This window comes from Myodes glareolus, chromosome 4, assembly GCF_982192425.1.
Source record: "Myodes glareolus chromosome 4, mMyoGla1.1, whole genome shotgun sequence".
Lineage (NCBI taxonomy): Eukaryota > Metazoa > Chordata > Mammalia > Rodentia > Cricetidae > Myodes > Myodes glareolus.
The window spans coordinates 20,902,520-20,909,833 of NC_142029.1; the positions used below are offsets into that span (position 1 = coordinate 20,902,520).

At 37.3% G+C, this 7,314-nt stretch overlaps 1 protein-coding gene across 2 annotated transcripts in view; it reads right to left on the reverse strand.

Annotated features, from left to right (window-relative positions):
• The window catches only part of Glce (glucuronic acid epimerase), a 70,736-nt gene that overhangs the window by 48,190 nt on the left and 15,232 nt on the right, over positions 1-7,314 (reverse strand). The window lies entirely within an intron of this gene.

The following is a 7,314-nucleotide window of genomic DNA, read 5'->3' on the forward strand; positions in this document are numbered from 1 at the left end:
TTTCTACCCCAACACATGCCATTACTCAATGACTAAGGACACGGCCACACAGATCCACTCAATTTCCTTTAGGAGTGGAGATTTTCATATTCCTATTTATTACAGAAATGCTTTAGATGGTCCAAATGTGTTAACAACCTTATTTTAAAAAATCATAAAGACCAGGAAGTCTAAAGTATTGAAAACTGAATATCCAAAACAGTATAAACACAAGATTACTTTTACACAGAGGATCAATGTTTAATGGTTTCATACACAGGACCAGCATTTTAGAACCTTTGGACCAGCAAACAGAGACCAAATACCAGAGCAAGCGCTCAATGAAGGTATTTAACAGAAGCCATTCCAGCTAAAACCATTTTATTGCTGCTAGAGTTCCTATCACTATCTGAATATATCAGTAATCCTGACTGAAATAAGAACAATAAATTACTTTTGCCCTTCTCCCCAAAGACTTTAGCTCAGATAAACAAAGGTTCTAGAACTCATTTCATCTGGATTTCTTTCTGTTCCCTTTAATATTCTGAGGGAGGCATTCCTTGACCACTCCAATTTCATGAATGCACCACAGCAAATTAAAAGCAAGTCTAGAGTCAAATGCCCCCCCCCCCCAAAGCACACATTGTGTCCCACCACTAGAGCCTGGTGCACCTTGCCCCTTCCTAAAGCTCCTCTCAGTAAAACCTGAATCTTCTGAGTCTTCACTAACACATTCATTGACTGACCTGGAAGCTAACCTTTCTTCTACTTCCAGTTATGTTAAACTGATTGAGTTCCCTATTATGTAAGGCTACCTGGTTTGGGCTTTTCTATATTTAATGTTCAAACAGTCATAACTGGAACAGATATTACCTGATATATATATATATATATATATATATATATATATATATATATATATATATATAAGGCATCTGTGAAGCAAACCATTCTCTCAAATGTAAAATAAATTAAAGATACTGTTATTCATTTAGTAACTGATTTAAAGTGCAGTAATAAAGACAGGGATTAAGCTACAGAACAACAAAGTTTGGAAAAGAAATGGAACAACACTCTGCTTACTTTCTATAGCTATTTTTCTCTGACTGAGATACTCCTGAAAGATTTGGAAGGAGGCAAGCTTATGAGGGAGACCTGTCTTCTATGCTGAATGTCCAGAGCTAAATTGATTAGAGGAAATAAATAGGCAACTGCAATAAAAATCCTAATTAATGTTCACAATCAGTACTGGAAAAATTAACTTTAGTCTTGGGAATGGCATTTTTTTCCAAGACAGGGGTCTCACTATGGGGACCCAAAAATGTGAACCAATTCCACCTTGCTTGAAGGTCAGAGAGGTTGAGCTTACTTTTGCTCTTTCAAAGTTGTTGACAACAGGTGTGGCTACAAAACAAGATATCCCGACCTAGGCTGTGGTTACTTTGTGTTTTGGACATTAAGACGGACCACAGAGGTGGATCCACTCCACTCTGACCAAAGGTCAGAGAATTTCAGCCTACTTCTGCTCCTTCTTTTAAAATAGGAGGCTTGATCTAGGGTGGGCTGCCGTCAGGATACTTGGTCTAGGGTGGGTTCACTGCCTAAATAACAGAATGCTTTTCTCATGAATTAATGGTTTGATGTCTCAAAGTATTGAAGCAAGTAACTGTTCTGGTTGTTCTTTGTATCATATTAGTCTTTTGCCTTCTTCCCCACTTTGGTATTGGGGTGTAAAAGTGTATGGAAAAATAAACACCGGCAGACTCAGTACTCAGGATTTGCTGAGTTACCCTCCAGTTACTATCCTATGTCTCAATGATTCTTTCTTATCTTTGCTCCTCTTTTAAACCTCATGCCCCTACCCTGGGATGTCCATGGTTGGACTGCAGCAGAAGTCACTCCCAAAAGGTGGCTCACGACATCTCACTATGTAGCTTTGGTTGTCCTGGAACTCACTATGTAGAACAGGCTGATCTCAAATTCACAGATATGCCTGTCTCTGCCTCCCAAGTGCTGGGATTAAAGAAAGGCATGTGTCACTAAAACCAGCTACTTACTACCCAACTTTTAAACACTGTAGTGTCTCAAATCTCAGTCTTGGGACCTCACTTCTCTACCCTTTCTCCCTCCATGAAACCATCCAATCTAATCTCTTTCAATTTTCAAACTTAAATTTTTAATTCATCCTCCCCCCCCTTTTTTTCAAGATTCAGGGATCTGCAGTTTGTTTGTTTTTTTTTTCCAATTAGAGGCCTAATATGTATCCCAACATTACTATATCCAAAACTTTTATTCTCTAAAATCTTTTCCTTCAGTTCTATCCATTACAGCAAGCTCTATCCTTCTGGTGCTCATGCTTAACCTCCCACTTTTCCTCATTCTCTGCACCCTACTTTCTCACCTTGTCAACAATACTGTTGACCTTATGCAGTTACTTATTACCTCTACTATATGATCTAACAGCCTCTCACTTAGATGGGCATAACAGTTTCCTAAAGGTTTGGCTGTTTCTGTTCTTGTTCACCTTTGGTCATTCCTCCCAAAGTGGAAAGTTTTTTAAAAGTTCAGTCATATCACTATTCTGTTCAAGTCCATCCTTCCTTATCCCTTACACTAAAAGCTAATATCCACAGTCACTGTGACAGTTTGAATGTAACTGGTCCCCATATTTTATAAGGAATGGTACTATTAGGAGGTATGGATTTGTTGGAGGAGGTGTGGCCTTGTTGGAGGAAGTGTGTCACTGTGAGGGTGGGCTTTGAGGTCTCCTTTGCTCAAGCTGCTCCCTGTGTCACAAGTCGACTTCCTGTTGCCTGCAAGATGTAGGACTACTCCGGCACATCTGTCTGCATGCTACCATGCTCTCCATCATGGATAACGGACTGAACCTCTGAACTATAAGTGAACACTCCAATTAAATGTTTTCCTTATAAGAGTTGTCATGATCATGGTCTCTCTTCACAGCAATAAAAACCCTAAGACAGTCACCTTCTAAGATCTTGCTTGACCACCTTTCTGGGCTCACCCTCTAGTACTATCACTCCATTTCAATGATAGGTTTAGTTCAACTACCTCCAGCATGTTCCAGCCAGCTCTGGGCCTACAATACCCTGGTATTGTCTGTAAACATCATTCACTGACTGCCTTTCTGCTGTTTAAAAGTCACCTTGTCAGTGACTCTTCCTAAGTAGCCTCTGAACAAGTGCAACTCTTCCCACACTTCCCTTCCTATTTTCTCTTCTTCACCATTTACCATCAAACACGCTTTATGTCTTTTTATCCTTATGGTTGCACCTAAAATGTATGTTTTATAAAGACAGAAAATTTTGCCTATTTTGTTCACTGGTGTATTTCTAGGACTTACAGTAGTAACTGGCATTACAAAGTCATACACATATTTGATACATGAGTAAAATCATAACCTTCTTTCAGATGAAATTATCAACAAAACAAACATTATATTGAAAGGGGCCATAGAAAGTTCTCAATTTTCTTATTTTATAAACCTAGTTAAGAATGGCAATTAATGCAGAAACAGAACTACTGATCAGTCTTTTCTAATCTTTAGCCCTCTTAGAAACGCTTAAATATAAATTAGTCAACCACAGACATTGTTATAGCAATGTGAAATGGACCAAGAAACCATCTTTTATTCTTTGTATAGGCTTGTTTATAAATCTCCCATTATATTTTCTGTAAACTATGTGCTTTTAGGGGGCTGGAGAGATGGCTTAGAGTTAAGAATATTTATTGGTTTTCCAGAGGACCTGGGTTTAATTGCCAGCACCTACACGGCAGCTCACAACCATCTACTACTCCAGTTTCAGATGATCCAATACCCTTTTCCAGCCTCCCAGGCAGGCACCAGGCATTCACATAGTGCAGATATACCTTCAGGACAAATACCTACACACTTACTAATAATACATTTTTAAAAAAGTATATGCCTTTTAAAGCCTGAGGTTAGGATGATGGATATGACTATAGAAGGATGACCCAGAGATATGTGTGTATGTGTGTGTGTGTGTGTATGTGGTGAAGAACAGTTGTATATGTTGACTATGGTAATGACTGCAAAACTAATGTGATAAAATTTGGTCTTTATAATACATAAACACAAAACACATGTAAACAATGATGTGATCCTGGGAAACTATGCAGACAGCATCATGTCAGTGTCACGGTTTTCATACTGTACTAGAATGACATATAATGCTACTACCAGGAGTGACGGTAAATGGGACTTCTCTGTATCAAGGCTGCAACTTCCTGAGGATCTATGTTTCAACATTTAAACACAAACACATAGCCACTGAAGCAGTATGAACAGAGACACGAACGAGTGTAGCATCTCAGACTTTCAATTTTCAAGTCCTTTTTCTTCAGTCCCTATAGAAGTAATTACTCCTTTTTATTCATATTCTTTAAGTAGATGCACAGTGAATAATAAATGCTTCACTATGTGCATATAGATGTACACTCACACATATACAATTAATTTTCTTATATTAATACTGATATGCCAAAAATATGCAGTTCCCCACCCCCATAGTCTGAAGAGTGAAGCCAGGCATGATGGTACATCAGGGAGTCAAAGTAGTCATAGCTCTTTGAGTTCAAGGTCAGCCTGGTCTAAACAAGTTCCATGCCAGTTAGGATACATAGATACTGTCTTTAAAAAAAAAAAATAAAGTGTCTGAAAATAATCCCAGGCATTAACATTCCTATTTTTCATTTTATGGCTATATGACACTTCATTGTGTAGCTGTGTCATTATTTTTAAACCAGATCATATTAAGAGCCATTTATGGCTTCTGATAATATAATTAATACTAAAGCGAACAAAGGAAAATCCTTTAAAATGACTAAATTAAAAAGCACGAACATTTATCATTTTAGCAAGTCAACTCAACTTCCAAAGAAATTGCGCATGTATCCATTCCTGTCCATGGTACAGAAGAAGAATTCTATACATCTTTGTCATACTGCTTAATCTTTGTCAATCTGGTAAGTGAAAATTGCCCTTGTTTAAAACTGTACTTTGATAACAGAAATTACCTGTTTAGTTTTCTTGGTTTGTGCTCTGTGCAACCAGGCTTCGCTCTATAGCAAAAACTAGTCTCCATATCGCAATCCTCTCAGTAGACTGAGGGCTGGGATTATAGACATGTGCCACCTTGCCTGGTTCAGAATAATTTCTTTCAAAGAGCACTTATGTGTGTCAACGATTGCTGTGAGAGCTTTCTGTATAACTCATCTAATTCTCATAACATTCCTTTGAGGAAGAATTAATATGTTTTAATTTTATTCATGAAACCACAAAGTAGCTTTTAAAAACTTGATATTTAAGATTACACTTCAAGTGAGAAAATGTACAAACCCAAGCATTCTTATCTTGACGTCTAAACATGAAAAAAATATCTTAAGGCTTTTTAGATTTCAGCTGGTGTGATGACTCAGTGCGTAAAGGTGCTTGCCATCAACTCTAATGACCTGATTTCAATCTCTAGAATCCATAAAGAAGAGGAGCCAATGTCTACGAGTTGTTTTCTAACCTGTACATAGACATACACAAACAACACATACAGCACAGACAGACAGACACACACACACACACACACACACAGAGACAGAGACAGAGATAGAGAGAGACAGAGAATGAATGCTGTCCTAAAAAGCCTTAGCTTTCTAGGAAACTTTTCCTATATTTAAAATCATTTGTATTTCTTTTAACATGATGTGCACGTTTATGGTTTCTGCCATTTTTCTATTGGTTCTTTTTTTCATTAATTTATAAATTTATAAGCTATCTCTGCAGTAGCAGAAAAACTGGCCTTTTATAATAATGCTACTACTCCACAAAGTTAAAACATATATGTACTGTGAACTCCAGCCATTTGTACTAAGTATTTATCTAAGAAAAAATGAAAACTTTATCCATATTAGATTGATATACTACTATTCATATTAGCTATATTTATAAGTAAAGTTTTAAAGAACTTTCAAGTCAGCAAATAAATGATTAAACATTTTGGTGTTTATGTATCATGAAAATTTACTATTCAACAATTTAACCACAATGACAAGCACAACGATGCACCTTGTGCTTTCTAGTTTTATGTCAATTTGACAAAAGACAGAATAATTTTAGAAGAGGAAACCTCAATTGGGAAAATATCTATACCAGATTGCCTCTTGAGAAACTTGTTCATTTTCTGGATTGGGAAGGCCCAGCTGACTGTGCACAATACCACTCCTGGGCTGATAGTACTGGGTGTTATAAAAAAGTAGGCTAAGTAAGCCAGTAATCACCATCCCTCCGTGGTCTCTGTATCAGTTCCTATCCTGCCTGAGATCCTGCCTGAGTTCCTGCCCTGATGTCCCTTCATAATGGCTTACAAGTTGTAGGATTAAATAAATTATTTCCTCCCCAAGTTGCTTTGGTTTTTCATGACAGCAAAAGAAACCCTAAGATACACCCCTATAATACTAGTTTGGGCTGCTATAAGGAGATTGTGAGTCCACCTGGGCTACACAGTGCCAGACCATGCAACATAGTGAAACAAACATCAGTACCAGAAGAAATCAATGAGACAGACAACAGAGAATTTAAAAGTAATTATGCCAAATAAAATAAAGAGATAGATCGCTCTTCCCCAAATTATATGATATCAGACTAATTACATTCATATTAACTGGAGAAAATGTAAAACCACCTACTAACCAAAGGCAGGCCAGTGATCTGAGTTGGTGGGATATGGGTACATGAAGAGACATAACAGAAGGATTACATCTAGACTTTTCTGGAGATGATAGGTTTATTTACAACCCTGAATACAAAGGTTTCCAAGTACTCAGAGATATCTCTGAAAAAAATTTATTAAATTGTATGCCTTAAATATGTGCAATTTATTATGTCAACTATACCTCAGTGAAGTTATTAAAAAGCAGGTGTACTCCTAATATGGTTTCTTGATGTAGTAAGTAAATAGTGGTACTTCATTTCATTGACCTCATTTATATTCACCATATATAACACAAGCAAATGTCAAACACTGCTTCTGATTCTGCTTTGAAACCCACTTCTCTCACTGTCATAGTTCAATCTGACAAGGAGTATTCTGGCTCTCAGAAACTAGTAGTCTTTTGTCTATATATTTTATGTATATAGGTGTTTTGTTTGCATGAGCGTCTGAACATCAGAAAAGGGCCCTGGAGTTAATGAGAATCACATAAGATGACAGTTACAGACGGTTGTGAGCTACCATGTGAGTGCTGGTACCTCAGGACCTCAGGAAAAACAGTCAGTGCTCATAAACACTGAGCAATCTCTCC